Source organism: Hyla sarda, chromosome 1 (genome assembly GCF_029499605.1).
Source record: "Hyla sarda isolate aHylSar1 chromosome 1, aHylSar1.hap1, whole genome shotgun sequence".
Classification (NCBI taxonomy): Eukaryota; Metazoa; Chordata; class Amphibia; order Anura; family Hylidae; genus Hyla; species Hyla sarda.
The window spans coordinates 15,655,124-15,671,776 of NC_079189.1; the positions used below are offsets into that span (position 1 = coordinate 15,655,124).

At 47.4% G+C, this 16,653-nt stretch overlaps 1 protein-coding gene and 1 long non-coding RNA gene across 2 annotated transcripts in view; one reads left to right on the top strand and one right to left on the bottom strand.

Moving 5' to 3' along the window:
• SFXN5 (sideroflexin 5) overlaps positions 1-16,653 on the top strand; it is a 296,507-nt gene that overhangs the window by 272,007 nt on the left and 7,847 nt on the right. The window lies entirely within an intron of this gene.
• Positions 1-16,653, bottom strand: part of LOC130314364 (uncharacterized) — a 114,152-nt gene that overhangs the window by 50,555 nt on the left and 46,944 nt on the right. The window contains exon 2 of the long non-coding RNA XR_008862116.1: positions 13,422-13,501. This is a non-coding gene — a long non-coding RNA (uncharacterized LOC130314364). The remainder of the gene's footprint in view (positions 1-13,421; positions 13,502-16,653) is intronic.

The window sequence follows — 16,653 nt, forward strand, 5'->3', positions numbered from 1 at the left end:
GCTGGGAGCTGTTGCTAAGCCACAGCATGAGGCACGGCCTTACCTCCTGCTGCTGCGCTCGTCCTCCTGCCTGCCTGCCGCTGCCGACTCCGCTCCTAGGGCCCGATACTGGGGATCAGGGGGCCCTTGGTCCAGGTAAACGACTCCCGACACCCATTCTTGCCCTCCGGAACAGGGACAGAGCGGGTGCCGTTAGGGACACCCCTACAGCAGGAGTCCTGATTCCTCGGCCGGTAACAGCCGATGAATCCGGACAATCATGAGGTGGCACCAGTGCCACCTCACTCCTGCTGCTAAAGGATGATAGGTGCCGTCTCGGATGGCACCTATCACCCTTTTTTCCCCGGGTCACCGGGGACCCGATTGACCCGGAATCGCTGATCTTATTTGGTCTCAGGACCCCCCCAGGCGTTGTCACGGGATGCCTGCTGAATGATTTCAGAAGGCATCCCACTCCGGTCCCCGCCCCGCGAGCGTCGGGACCAGAATTCCCACAGGCATACAGGTACGCCCTGTGTCCTTAAGGGGTTAAACCCCTAAAACAGCATCATAGAATGTATGGCTTTCTGTGACCCTGTTGTTTCCTGTGACCATACATTTTATGATGCCGTTTTGCGCTGGATTTCTCTACGTGTCCTTACAAGTTGCTGTTGCTCTACAGCTGTCCGTGCACTTCGTTATTGCAGAGGGGGGAGCTGATCTGCACTAAATGGGGTCACATTGCGACTCCCAAATTACTGCAGCCCCAAATTAATCCTGGATGGAATTATTACATTTCTCATGTTGTAGTCACAGCCATTTGTGGTTTTCAGCTCAATCTCATTTACTCACATTAGCCGAGATGCAGCACAATTCAGGGAGCGCAACATAGTGATCTTTGGTCACGCAATCTGGGGGCCCCATTTTTCTTTTTTGCCCAGGGCCACACTTAGTCTAAAACCGGCCCTGATGCCTGGACCTCACTATTGATGTTCATGCCTTGTCCATAACAAACTGAACTTACAGACCTTTCAAACCAGCACAGAAGAAGTCAGGACGTGTCCTTGGCCGCCCCTCACCTGCTCCATCGTACAGGCCCCATCCGGTGACCACAGCCTCACACATAGGAAGCTTCTACAAGTCACAACTAGACCAGAAAACATCTGGAATATATACAAGGGAGCAATAGACATTAATGACTATTAGGATGCGGCCAAATCAGCGAGAGGTAATTTCCTGCAGTCATTTTCTATGGCTGTGATCAGTAGTCATGTTATGACAGCGCAGCGCACAGAGGTCGCACATGAGAAGGATTCCTGCGGAGTCACCCACCCATGTGTGTACAGTGGAATCCCAGCAGAATTTATTCAGTTGGGTCTGATACAGTGCACAGCCTCATTACATTATATATATATATATATATATATATATATATATATATATATATACAGTGCACAGCCTCATTACATTGTATATATATATATATATATATATATATATATATATATATATATACAGTGCACAGCCTCATTACATTGTATTTAACTATATATATATACAGTGCACAGCCTCATTATATATACATAGATATATATACTGTGCACAGCCTCATTATATATATACATAGAAATATATACAGTGCACAGCCTCATTACATTGTATTTAACTATATATATATACAGTACACAGCCTCATTACATATATATATATATTTTTTTTTTTATATATAGTGCACAGCCTTAATTTTATATACACATACATACAGGGTATAGACTACACACACATATATATATATATATATATATATATATATACACACACACAGTGCACAGCCTCATTACATACAGTGGGGATCAAAAGTTTGGGCACCCCAGGTAAAAATTTGTATTAATGTGCATAAAGAAGCCCAGGAAAGATGGAAAAATCTCCAAAACTCATCAAATTACAGATTAGACATTCTTATAATATGTCAACAAAAGTTAGATTTTATTTCCATCATTTACACTTTCAAAATAACAGAAAAATGGCATCTGCAAAAGTTTGGGCACCCTGCAGAGTTAATATCTTGTACTGCCCCCTTTGGCAAGTATCACAGCTTGTAAATGCTTTTTGTAGCCAGCCCAGAGTCTTTCGATTCTTGTTTGAGGTATCTTTGCCCATTCTTCCTTGCAAAAGTCTTCCAGTTCTTTGAGATTTCTGGGCTGTCTGTCACGCACTGCTCTTTTAAGGTCTATCCATAGATTTTCAGTTATGTTGAGGTCAGGAGATTGTGAAGGCCATGGCAAAACCTTCAGTTTACGCCTCTTGATGTAATCCCCCGTGGATTTCGAGGTGTGTTTAGGATCATTATCCATTTGTAGAAGCCATCCTCTCTTTAACTTCAGCTTTTTCACAGATGGCATCAAGTTAGCATCCAAAATTTGCTGAAATTTTATTGAATCCATTTTTCCTTCTACTCGTGAGATGTTCCCTGTGCCACTGGCTGCAATACAACCCCAAAGCATGATTGATCCACCCCCATGCTTAACAGTTGGACAGAGGTTCTTTTCATTAAATTCTGTTCCCCTTCTTCTCCAAACGTACCTGTCACGATTCGGCTTCCAGGTAGTGGATCCTCTGTGTCAGCGAGGGATTGGCGTGGACCGTGCTAGTGGACCGGTTCTAAGAGGCTACTGGTATTCACCAGAGCCCGCCGCAAAGCGGGATGGTCTTGCTGCGGCAGTAGCAACCAGGTCGTATCCACTAGCAACGGCTCTACCTCGCTGACTGCTGAGAAGGCGTGGGACAGAAGGATTAGGCAGAGGCAAGGTCAGACGTAGCAGAAGGTCGGGGGCAGGCGGCAAGGTTCGTAGTCAGGATGGGTAGCAGAAGTTCAGGTACACAGGCTTTGGACACACTAAACGCTTTCACTGGCACAAGGCAACAAGATCCGGCAAGGGAGTGCAAGGGAGGAGACTAGATAAAGGCAGGGAGCAGGTGGGAGCCAATTAAGCTAATTGGGCCAGGCACCAATCATTGGTGCACTGGCCCTTTAAGTCTCAGAGAGCTGGCGCGCGCGCGCCCTAGAGAGCGGAGCCGCGCGCGCCAGCACATGACAGCAGGGGACCGGGACGGGTAAGTGACCTGGGATGCGATTCGCGAGCGGGCGCGTCCCGCTGTGCGAATCGCATCCCCAACGGCCAAAACAGTGCAGCGCTCCCGGTCAGCGGGACTGACCGGGGCGCTGCAGGGAGAAAGACGCCGTGAGCGCTCCGGGGAGGAGCGGGGACCCGGAGCGCTAGGCGTAACAGTACCCCCCCCCTTAGGTCTCCCCTTCTCTTTGTCCGGTAACTGCCTCCCCTGGGATGAGGACACCGGGAAAGAATGGAGGGTTTCCTCAACGGCAGGCAGTACAGCAGGAGTGGGAATGGGGAGGGAGGGCAGAGGGCGAGGCCTGGCACGGGGCAGTGTGACACCAGGACGGGGGCCATGGGGAGGCACAGAGGCTTGCCTGATGGGACTGGGAGGGGGGGAGAGGCACTTCCTGTGGCAGGCAGAGTCCCAGTTCCTGATCTCCCCGGTGGTCCAATCAATGGTGGGGGAATGAAGCCGGAGCCAAGGCAGACCGAGGAGATACAGTTGGGGAGAATGAAGAACTCAATCCTTTCGTGGTGGGGTCCGATAGACATCAGGAGGGGTTCTGTGCGGTAACGCACGGTGCAGTCCAATCTGGCTCCGTTGACCGCGGAAATGTAGAGCGGTTTGACGAGACGGGTCACCGGGATGCTGAATTTATTAACAAAGGACTCCAACATAAAATTCCCGGAGGCACCAGAGTCCAAGCAGGCCACGGCTGAGAGGGAGGAGTTGGTTGTAGGAGAAATCCGCACGGGCACCGTGAGACGTGGAGAAGAAGACTTAGAACCAAAAGATGCAACACCCACGTGAGCTGGGTGCGTGCGTGCGTTTCCCAGGCGTGGAGGACGGATAGGGCAATCCACCAAGAAATGCTCAGTACTGGCACAGTACAGACAGAGATTTTCTTCTCTACGGCGATTCCTCTCTTCCTGGGTCAGGCGAGACCGATCCACTTGCATGGCCTCCTCGGCGGGAGGCCCAGGCGAAGACTGCAAAGGATGCTGTGGGAGAGGTGCCCAGAGATCTAAGTCTTTTTCCTGGCGGAGCTCTTGGTGTCGTTCAGAAAAACGCATGTCAATGCGGGTAGCCAAATGGATGAGTTCTTGGAGGTTGGCAGGAATCTCTCGTGCGGCCAGCACATCCTTGATGCGACTGGATAGGCCTTTTTTAAAGGTCGCGCAGAGAGCCTCATTATTCCAGGATAGTTCAGAAGCAAAAGTACGGAATTGTATGGCGTACTCGCCAACGGAAGAATTACCCTGGACCAGGTTCAACAGGGCAGTCTCGGCAGAAGAAGCTCGGGCTGGCTCCTCGAAGACACTCCGGAGTTCAGCGAAGAAGGCCTGGACTGTGGCTGTGGCAGGATCATTGCGGTCCCAGAGCGGTGTGGCCCAAGACAAGGCCTTTCCTGAAAGAAGGCTCACTACGAACGCCACCTTAGACCGTTCTGAAGGAAACAAGTCCGACAACATCTCCATATGCAGGGAACACTGAGACAAAAATCCACGGCAGAGTCTAGAGTCCCCATCAAATTTGTCCGGCAGGGACAAGCGTAGGTTAGGAGCGGCCACTCGCTGCGGAGGAGGTGCAGGAGCTGGCGAAGGAGATGGTTGCTGCTGTAGCAGAGGCAGAAGTTGCTGTAACATGGCGGTCAACTGCGACAGCTGCTGTCCTTGTTGGGCAATCTGCTGCGATTGCTGAGCGACCACCGTGGGAAGATCAGCGAGACTTGGCAGCGGCACCTCAGCGGGATCCATGGCCGGATCTACTGTCACGATTCGGCTTCCAGGTAGTGGATCCTCTGTGTCAGCGAGGGATTGGCGTGGACCGTGCTAGTGGACCGGTTCTAAGAGGCTACTGGTATTCACCAGAGCCCGCCGCAAAGCGGGATGGTCTTGCTGCGGCAGTAGCAACCAGGTACTGTCACGATTCGGCTTCCAGGTAGTGGATCCTCTGTGTCAGCGAGGGATTGGCGTGGACCGTGCTAGTGGACCGGTTCTAAGAGGCTACTGGTATTCACCAGAGCCCGCCGCAAAGCGGGATGGTCTTGCTGCGGCAGTAGCAACCAGGTCGTATCCACTAGCAACGGCTCTACCTCGCTGACTGCTGAGAAGGCGTGGGACAGAAGGATTAGGCAGAGGCAAGGTCAGACGTAGCAGAAGGTCGGGGGCAGGCGGCAAGGTTCGTAGTCAGGATGGGTAGCAGAAGTTCAGGTACACAGGCTTTGGACACACTAAACGCTTTCACTGGCACAAGGCAACAAGATCCGGCAAGGGAGTGCAAGGGAGGAGACTAGATAAAGGCAGGGAGCAGGTGGGAGCCAATTAAGCTAATTGGGCCAGGCACCAATCATTGGTGCACTGGCCCTTTAAGTCTCAGAGAGCTGGCGCGCGCGCGCCCTAGAGAGCGGAGCCGTGCGCGCCAGCACATGACAGCAGGGGACCGGGACGGGTAAGTGACCTGGGATGCGATTCGCGAGCAGGCGCGTCCCGCTGTGCGAATCGCATCCCCAACGGCCAAAACAGTGCAGCGCTCCCGGTCAGCGGGACTGACCGGGGCGCTGCAGGGAGAAAGACGCCGTGAGCGCTCCGGGGAGGAGCGGGGACCCGGAGCGCTAGGCGTAACAGTACCTTTGCTCATTCTGGCCAAAAAGTTCAATTTTAACCTCATCGATCCACAGAACTTGTTTCCAAAATGCATCTGGCTTGTCTATATGTTCATTTGCAAAGTTCAAATGCAGATTTTTGTGGTGAGGACGTAGAAGAGATTTTCTTCTGATGACTCTTCCATGAAGACCATATTTGTACAAGTATCTCTTTATAGTGGAATAGTGTACCACAACTCCAGTGTCTGCCAGATCTTTCTGGAGGGATTGTGCAGCAAAACGTGGGTTTTGAATTGCTTTTCTCACAATCCTGCGAGCAGTTCTGTCTGATATTTTTCTTGGTCTTCCAGATCTTGCTTTAACTTTCACTGTTGCTGATGACTGCCATTTCTTAATTACATTCCGAACAGAGGATATTGACATCTGAAAACATTTTGCTATCTTCTTATAGCCTTCTCCAGCTTTGTGAGCATCAACTATTTTCAGTTTCAGATTTCTAGACAACTGCTTAGAAGAACCCATGGTGCTGATTGTTGGGGCAAGGTAAGATGTGTCTGGGCATTTATAACCTTTGAGATTGACATCACCTGGTCTTCCCAGATGATGATTGAGAACAATCCATGACACTGGCAGGTCTCGGCTTTGCAAAGGGGGCAGTGCATGCTATAATTTCTGCAGGGGGCCCAAACTTTTGCAGACACCATTTTTTTGTTTTCTGTTATTTTGAAAGTGTAAATGATGGAAATAAAATCTAACTTTTGTTGACATATTATAAGAATGTCTAATCTGTAATTTGATGCCTTTTGGAGATTTTTCCATCTTTCCTTGGCTTCTTTATGCACATTAATACAAATTTTTACCTGGGGTGCCCAAACTTTTGATCCCCACTGTATACATACATATATATATGTATATACAGTGCACAGCCTTATACACATACATACAGGGTATAGATTTACCCCAGCCTCATTACATTTATGCATGCTGGGAGTTGTAGTTTTGCAACAGTTGAAGGCCCCCTGATAGGGAAACACTGGTATATACAGTGCACAGCTTTACGTTATGTACACATTCATATAGGGCATAGATCTACATTTCCCCTGTATATATATATATATATATATATATATATATATATATACACACACAGTGGGGCCACCAATTGTGCAAGTTCTCCTACTTAAAAAGATGAGAGAGGCCTGTCATTTTCATCATAGGTTGTAACCTCAACTATGAGAGACAGAATGAGAAAAAAAATCCATAAAATCACATTGTCTGATTTGGTGCAAATTATGGTGGAAAATAAGTATTTAGTCAACTACAAACAAGCAAGATTTCTGGCTCTCACAGACCTGTAACTTCTTCTTTAAGAGTCTTGTAATGTCCCAGTAAGGATATAACCCTGTGCAGTACTAAGGCCCTGTCAGGTTGAGTCCCTCATTGTCCTAGGGGCTCTCCTGTAGTGCCTCCCCCATTATTGAAGCTAGTGTTACTGTGTATAGTCAGTATAATGTTATATACTATGTGTATAAAGTAGGGATCGACCGATTATCGGTATGGCCGATATTATCGGCCGATAATCACGATTTTGGGCATTATCGGTATCGGCAATTATCTTGCCGATAAGCCGATAATGCCCGCCCCCCGCACCGCCCCCACCGCACCGCGACCGCCACCCCCTCGACCCGCCGCACCGCACCTCCGACCCACCGCACCGCGTCGCACCCCCCACCGTGATGCTAGGCGGTATACCGGTATGGATTTTTTCCCATACCGCTATACCGGTCGGGCCCCTCCCCCACCCTCTGAGTGAATAAAAAAATTAAACTTACCCGTAATGGGGATGGTCCAGGCCATCCTTCCTTCATGTAGTGTCCGGGGGCGTTCCAGGTGGAGGGTGAACCGGTCCGGGCTGTCCTTCTTCTCCCACGGTCTTCTTCTCCACTCCGGGCAGGCTCCGGCCTAGTACGCTGCATAGACGCCGCTACGCCGTGACGTCAGGTGCGTTGCTGCGCACGGGCGTCACTGCGCAGCGACGTCTATGCAGCGTTACTAGGACGGAGCCTGCCCGGAGTGGAGAAGAGGCCCGCCGGAGAAGAAGGACAGCCCGGACCGGACCACCCTCCACCCGGAACGCCCCCGGACACTACAGGAACGATGGATGGCCCGGAGCACCCTGGCAGGTAGGGGGAGAGAAGCGGGTGGTGGCGGCAGCGGCCTATGGCCCCGCAAAAGCCACTGCAGATCATTGATTTAAAGCGCCCGCTTTAAATCAATGATCTGCAGCGGTGTCGCAGGGGGTTAAATAGCCAATAACTTATACCGGAATATCGGTATAAGTTATCGGCTATCGGCCCTAACCTGCACCGATTATCGGTATCGGCCCTAAAAAAACGATATCGGTCGATCCCTAGTATAAAGTATAGAGGACCTTTGGAGGTATCACATGTTATGTTTACATGATCTGTTATGTTACCCAGAGAGCACCAGTTAAACACATGACCTGCAGCTTGACCTATGGGTTTCTGGTTCAGCCCCCTTTATAAGAGGAGGAGCCATTACAATCTCTCTCTTATCACTCCTGCTGAGGACAGCAAAGCACAGACACCTCAGATTGAGCATCCAGTACACCTGGAGGCCTCAAGCCTGCATATGTCAGTAAGTCCAGCCATCTATATCTACTGTCTCTACCTACAACCAAGTCAAGTTACCAGTCAAGTCAATTATAGTCAAAGTGGCTGCATGTAAGTCTGATCCAAAAGTATTGCAACCCCAAGCAAGCTGCAGGGCCCTTTCTGTGTTACTGGCTGACTCTCTGGGATTCTGGCCGAGCTGTAAAGACTGTAACAACTGTCTAACCTCAGTAAAGCCTCCGTTAACCATAACCTGGTCATGGACTCTTCTTGCTCTGCCTAACCTTGGGATAACGGGGATATCGTTTGGGTGGTTACCGATCCCCAAAAAACACTCTGACGTCACAAACATCAGGGGTTAATAACATCTTGCCCCTGGGGTTAATACCATCTTCCCCATCCACCTATACCCTTCACGTCGCGTGGCCAGGCCACATCTTGGGGTCACCCCAGTCTCCTCTGTCCTCCACTCGTTACCTGTATTAATGGCACCTGTTTGAACTTATCAGTATAAAAGACACCTGTCCACAACCTCAAACAGTCACACTCCAAACTCCACTATGGCCAAGACCAAAGAGCTGTCGAAGGACACCAGAAACAAAGTTTTAGACCTGCACCAGGCTGGGAAGACTAAATCTGCAATAGGCAAGCAGGTTGGTGTGAAGAAATTAACAATGGGAGCAATTATTAGAAAATGGAAGACATACAAGACCACTGATAATCTCCCTCGATCTGGGGCTCCATGCAAGATCACCAGAACGGTGAGCAAAAATCCCAGGACCACAAGGGGGACCTAGTGAATGACCTGCAGAGAGCTGGGGCAAAAGTAACAAAGGCTACCATCAGTAACACACTACGCCGCCAGGGACTCAAATCATGCAGTGCCAGACGTGTCCCCCTGCTTAAGCCAGTACATGTTCGGGCCCTTCTGAAGTTTGCTATAGAGAATTTGAACGATCCAAAAGAGGATTGGAAGATGGAAACATCATGTTTTGGGCCTGTTTTTCTGCCAAGGGACCAGGACGACTGATCTGTATAAAGGAAAGAATAAATGGGGACATGTATTGTGAGATTTCGTGTGAAAACCTCCTTCCATCAGCAAGGGCATTGAAGATGAAACATGGCTGGGTCTTTCAGCATGACAATTATCCCAAACACACCACCCGGGCAGCAAAGGAGTGGCTTCGTAAGAACCATTTCAAGGTCCTGGAGTGGTCTAACCAGTCTCCAGATCTCAACTCCATAGAAAACCTTTGGAGTGAGTTGAAAGTCCGTGTTGCCCAGCGACAGCCCCAAAACATCACTGCTCTAGAGGAGATCTGCATGGAGGAATGGCCCAAAATACCAACAACAGTGAAACCAAGTGAAGACTTACAGAAAACATATGACCTCTGTCATTGCCAACAAAGGGGATATAACAAAGTAATGAGATGAACTTCTGTTATTAACCAAATACTTATTTTCCACCATAATTTGCAAATAAATTCTTAAAAAATCAGTGTGATTTTATGGATTTTTTTTCTCATTCTGTCTCTCATAGTTGAGGTATATCTATGATGACATCTTTTTAAGTGGGAGAACTTGCACAATTGGTGGCTGACTAAATACTTTTTTTGCCCCACTCTATATACATGATTTTATTAGTGATATTGTGGCTCCCCGACAGCAAGTGGTGGGCGGCAGCCTACAGGTGAGCTTGCACCCATACTTGACCTCAGTCTTTGATACATGGGGCTCCTGGCAGATGATAACCATAGTTTATGTTTATGCCGCCATATCAGGTTGTATATGGTGTGCGCCTCCCTGACCGCCTGATTGTACACTTCGAGGTGGATTTATCCTAACTCTCTGAATAAAAAAAAAAAAAAGAAACGTGTTTATCGCTCATGGCAACGGATCACAGCCCAGCTTTCATTTTCCATTCTGCTTTAAATAAAAGGACAGCTGTGCTCTGCTTGGTTGCTACGGGCAACAACAACAGTTTCACTTTCTATATCGTTTTCATACAACGTTCATTGTTGCCTATGGCAACCAGGGCTCAGTATTCATTGTACCAGAGCAGTTTCAAAACTAAGCGGGAGATTTATCAAACCCGGTCCAGAGGAATAGTTGTTGAGTTGCCCATAGCAACCAATCAGATCGCTTCTTTCATTTTTGAAAAGGCCTCAGAAAAATGAAAGAAGCGATCTGATTGGTTGCTATGGGCAACTCAGAAACTTTTCCTCTGGACAGGTTTTGATAAATCTCCTCCTTAAAGCTTTGCTATGGTTGGTTGCTATGGGCAACAGACAGTTTTGATAAAATAGCCCAATCCATTTGGTCCCTGTCAGCACCCCGCAGTGTATATACGGCCGCCGGTATGTGCATACAGCTGACCATTGGGTGTAATGGACTTCACGTAGCCCACCGCGCTTTTGAGTACCGCGAGAACAAAGTATACATGACCGAAAGTAGCAGAGGGTTAGGCAACTACGTACATTTTTTTGCTGATATTCTGGTAACGTACAGCAAAAACTACATGTGAACGGAGCCTGTATACTATATATACTTTGTCGGGGTCAGTAGTCCAAAGATGGAGAAGGGAATTCTGAGTAACGGGTGATCTGCAGATGCGTCCATGTCAGCCATGACCTATCTGGGCCCATTATTTTTGAATTAACCCCTTTCTTCCCTTCTCGCGCTCTGTACCTGGGAATTAATATTCAGCAGTCGGAGCGCGCGCCGTCTAATAATGGTATCGGAGAAATATGCTGCATCTGTTAGGGAGAGATGTACAAAATTAGCTCCTCACACCTCTGACACCCAAGATGTCTTCCCTTAAAATCCTCGCCGGCGCCCACAGTTCCTTTGCCATCAGTTGCCGATACAATATTGCAATTACTGTGTGTTGTGGTTGCGCCGGCTCCGCACCGCTTCCTTTATATGTTTATATATTTCTCCTTCATTAGTGCTGTCTGAAGGGTGATTAGATCCTTCAAACATTTTACAGAGGTTAAACGTTGATTAAGATTTAATTATTACTGTAAATAGCTTTCTATGACATATGGTGCAAAGCCTGACATATGTGCATTTGAATAAATGAAGTGTTGTTTCCCATAATGCTCTGGTGGCTGTTTAACAGCTTTGCTGAAGGGTTATGTCGCACCTCATGAAGGACTCGCTTTCATGTTATATTTTGTTGGGTTTTGCAGCTCAAAAAAAAAAAAAAAAAAATCAAGAACAGTTTTTTTTTTCAATGTGTTTTTCGTGTTTTTTTTTTTTCTGTTCCTCAAACATTGAATATTTTAAATACCTAAATTGTTTGCTGCAATTTCAGACTAATTTGTCAAACTAGGTTAAACATTTTTAAGGATGCTTTATTTTATTTATTTACTATGTTTTTTTTTACAAGGAGAATGAAGAATTCTTTATATTATTGTTAGGGCGGGTTGACGTTGCGTTTTTGTCTATTCATTACAATACGTTTCATTTTGCTGCACACCAAATCGTTGTCAATCACGCTGATGTGTACATCACAAAAAAAAAAAAAAACATACGTACATTACGATGCGTTCTTATATTTTATATGAAACAGATTCTGGGGCTTATGATTAAGACTGGTGATGGCGGAAACACATCGAGCATTTTAATTACTTCTTTTACTGCTGGAAACATATACATTGCAATCTGTTTTTTGTTTTTATTTTTATGTAAGTCAATTGTGAAACAGAGTCTGCTGGTCTTTGATTAAGACAGGTGACGACCGAAACTTGTCAAGCATTTTAATAACTTTTTTTTTCTACTGGAATTATGTTTTACTACTGGAAACATATACATTACAATCCGTTTTTTTTTTTTTTTTTTTTTTGGGGGGGGGGGGGGTGTTTAATGTAAGACAATTGCAAAACAGATTTTGATTGCTTATGATTAAGACTGGTGATGGCCAAAACATGTCAAGCATTTTCATTTTTTCCTACTGGGATCGTGTTTAGCTACTGGACACATATATATGCATTACAATACATTGTTTTATAATTTTTTATGTTAGTCAATTATGCAACAGACTCTGCTGGCTTATGATTAAGACTGGTGATGAACAAAACATGTCAAGCATTCAAATTTCTGCTTTTCCTACTGGAATCTTGTTTTTTTTAGTGGGAACATATTCATTGCAAATTATTTTTTGTTATTTTTTTTCATGTAAGTCATTTGTGAAAAAGATTCTGCTGGCTTATTATTAACACTGTTGACAGCCGAAACGCAACAAGCATTTTCATTATTTATTTTCCTACTGGAATCATGTTTTCTTGCTGGAAACATTTACATGACAATCCCTTTTTAAGTCAATTGTGAAACAGATTCTGCTGGTTTATGATTAAGACTGGTGACGGCAAAAACACGTCAAGCATTTTAATTATTTGCTACCGGAAACATAAAGGTTACTATTTTTTATTTTTTTGCAAGTAAGTCAATTGTAAAATAAATTCTGCTGGTTTATGATTAAGACTAGTGACATCCGAAACACGTCAAACATTTTAATTACTTCTTTTCTGACTGAAATTTGGTTTTCCTATTGGAAACATTTACATTATAATCCTATTTTTGTTTTTATTTTTATGTAGGTCAATTGTGAAACAGATTCTGCTGACTTATGATTAAGACTGGTAACAGCCGAACATGTTAAGCATTTTAATTACTCCTATTTCTACTGGAATCATGTTTTCCCACTGGAAATATATACATTACAATTCATATATATAATGTCAATTGTGAAACAGATTCTGCTGGCTTATAATTAAGATTGTTGCTGTCCGAAACATGTCAAGCATTTTATTTACTTACTTCCTACTGGAAACATATACATTACAATCCTTTTATTTATTTATTTATACATTTTTGCATATTAGTCATTTGTGAAACTGATTTTGCTAACTGATGATTAAGACTGGAAACAACCGAAATCCGTCAAGCATTATAACTTTTCTTTTCTTTTTAAACTTCCCTTACAAGTTAGATGGGTGCCTTTAAGGGGTTTTCCAACAAATACTAAATTAACATGTTGATGGGTATGACAGGTAAATAACAAACAACAGTAAATAACAACTTACCTACCCTAGTCCCCCACAGCTCTTGTTCCATGCACTTCCTGTCCCTTACTGCTCCATGTTTCTTATAGCTTCTAGTGCAGCTGTGGAGTATAATATAGGATATAACTCAGGATCAGTACAGGATAAGTAATGTAATGTATGTACACAGTGACCTCACCAGCAGAATAGTGAGTGCAGCTCTGGGGTATAATACAGGATATAACTCAGGATCAGTACAGGATAAGTAATGTATGTACACAGTGACCTCACCAGCAGAATAGTGAGTACAGCTCTGGGGTATAATACAGGATATAACTCAGGATCAGTACAGAGGATAAGTAATGTAATGTATGTACACAGTGACCCCACCAGCAGAATAGTGAGTACAGCTCTGGAGTATAATACAGGATATAACTCAGGATCAGTACAGGATAAGTAGTGTAATGTATGTACACAGTGACCCCTCCAGCAGAATAGTGAATACAGCTCTGGAGTATAATATAGGATATAACTCAGGATCAGTACAGGATAAGTAATGTAATGTACATACACAGTGACCCCACCAGCAGAATAGTGAGTACAGCTCTGGAGTATAATACAGGATATAACTCAGGATCAGTACAGGATAAGCATTGTAATGTATGTACACAGTGACCTCACCAGCAGAATAGTGAGTACAGCTCTGGCGTATAATACAGGATATAACTCAGTATCAGTACAGGATAAGTAATGTAATGTATGTACACAGTGATCCCACCAGCAGAATAGTGAGTGCAGCTCTGGAGTATAATACAGGATATAACTCAGGATCAGTACAGGATCAGTAATGTATGTACACAGTGACCTCACTGTCACGATGCCGGCTGGCAGGAGGTGGATCCTCTGTGCCAGAGAGGGATTGGCGAGGACCGCGCTAGTGGACCGGTTCTAAGCCACTACAGGTTTTCACCAGAGCCCGCCGCAAAGCGGGATGGTCTTGCTGCGGCGGTAGTGACCAGGTCGTATCCACTAGCAACGGCTCACCTCTCTGACTGCTGAAGATACTGAAGATAGGCGAGGTACAAGGGATTAGGCAGAAGCAAGGTCGGACGTAGCAGAAGGTCGAGGCAGGCAGCAAGGATCGTAGTCAGGGGCAACGGCAGGAGGTCGGGAACACGGGCTAGGAACAGACAAGGGAACGCTTTCACTAGGCACTAAGGCAACAAGATCCGGCAAGGGAGTGCAGGGGAAGTGAGGTAATATAGGGAAGTGCACAGGTGATCACACTAATTGGTAATTGGGAAGATTGGGCCAGGCACCAACATTGGTGCACTGGCCCTTTAAATTGCAGAGACCCGGCGCGCGCGCGCCCTAGGGAGCGGGGCCGCGCGTGCCGGGACAGGACCGACGGAGAGCTAGTCAGGTACGGGGACCGGGGTGCGCATCGCGAGCGGGCGCCACCCGCATCGCGAATCGCATCCCGGCTGGAGGCGGGACCGCAGCGCACCCGGTCAGTGGATCTGACCGGGGCGCTGCAGCAACGAGGATGAGGCGAGCGCTCCGGGGAGGAACGGGGACCCGGAGCGCTCGGCGTAACAGTACCCCCCCCCTTGGGTCTCCCCCTCTTCTTGGGGCCAAAGAACCTGAGGAAAAAAAAGTCAATTTTTCCGTGATGAGGTCCGATGCACATTAGGAGGGGTTCTGTGCGGAAACGCATGAGACAGTCCAATCTTTCATTGTTAATACAATAGATGTAGAGGGGTCTGGCGAGACTGGTCACGGGGACGTAGAACCTGTTGATGAGAGAGGCCAAAAAAAAATTTTCCTGCAGATCCGGAATCCAAGAAGACCATAGTAGAGAAGGAGAAGGTAGAGGCAGATATCCGCACAGGCACAGTAAGGCGTGGAGAAGCAGAGTTGACATCAAGAACTGTGTCACCTTTGTGCGGAGTCAGCGTACGTCTTTCCAGGCGGGGAGGACGGATAGGACAATCCTTCAGGAAGTGTTCGGTACCGGCACAGTACAGGCAAAGATTCTCCATGCGGCGTCGTGTCCTCTCTTGAGGTGTCAAGCGAGACCGGTCAACTTGCCTAGCCTCCGTGGCGGGAAGCACAGGAACGGATTGCAGAGGACCAGAGGAGAGAGGAGCCGGGGAGAAAAAACGCTTCGTGCGAACAAAGTCCATATCCAGGCGGAGCTCCAGACGCCATCCGGAAGAACGCATGTCAATGCGAGTGGCAAGATGAATGAGTTCATGTAGGTCAGCAGGAGTCTCTCGTGCGGCCAGAACATCTTTAATGTTGCTGGATAGGCCTTTTTTAAAGGTCGCGCAGAGAACCTCACTATTCCAGGACAACTCGTAAGCAAGAGCACGGAACTGAATGGCGTACTCGCCAACGGAAGAAACACCCTGTTCCAGGTTCAGCAGGGCAATCTCGGCAGAAGAAGCTCGGGCAGGCTCCTCGAAGACACCACGGACCTCAGCGAAGAAGGACTGGACTGTGGCTGTGGCAGAATCATTGCGGTCCCCATCAAACTTGTCCGGCAGGGACAAGCAGGGGTTAAGAACGGCCGGTTGCTGCGGAGGAGTTGCAGGAGCCGGCGGAGGAGATGGTTGTTGCAGCTGTAGCTGTGACTGAAGTTGCTGTATCTGCGGCAGCAGCTGCTGTGACTGAAGTTGCTGTATCTGCGGCAGCAGCTGCTGTAACTGTGACTGAAGACGCTGTGTCTCGGAGATCAAGTATGCCAGCTGTTGATCTCGTTGGGTGATCTTTACGCCAAATTTGTCCGGCAGGGACAAGCAGGGGTTAGGAAGGACCGGTTGCTGCGGAGGAGTTGCAGGAGCCGGCGGAGGAGATGGTAGTTGCAGCTGTAGCTGTTGCTGTATCTGCGGCTGCAGCTGCTGTATCTGTGACTGAATACGCAGTGCCTCGGAGGTCAAGTATGCCAGCTGTTGATCTCGTTGGGCGATCTTTAGGGCTAGCTGGGCGACCAGTGTAGGATCTTCAGCGGGATCCATGGGCCGGATCTACTGTCGCGATGCCGGCTGGCAGGAGGTGGATCCTCTGTGCCAGAGAGGGATTGGCGAGGACCGCGCTAGTGGACCGGTTCTAAGCCACTACAGGTTTTCACCAGAGCCCGCCGCAAAGCGGGATGGTCTTGCTGCGGCGGTAGTGACCAGGTCGTATCCACTAGCAACGGCTCACCTCTCTGACTGCTGAAGATACTGAAGATAGGCGAGGTACAAGGGAGTAGGCAGAAGCAAGGTCGGAC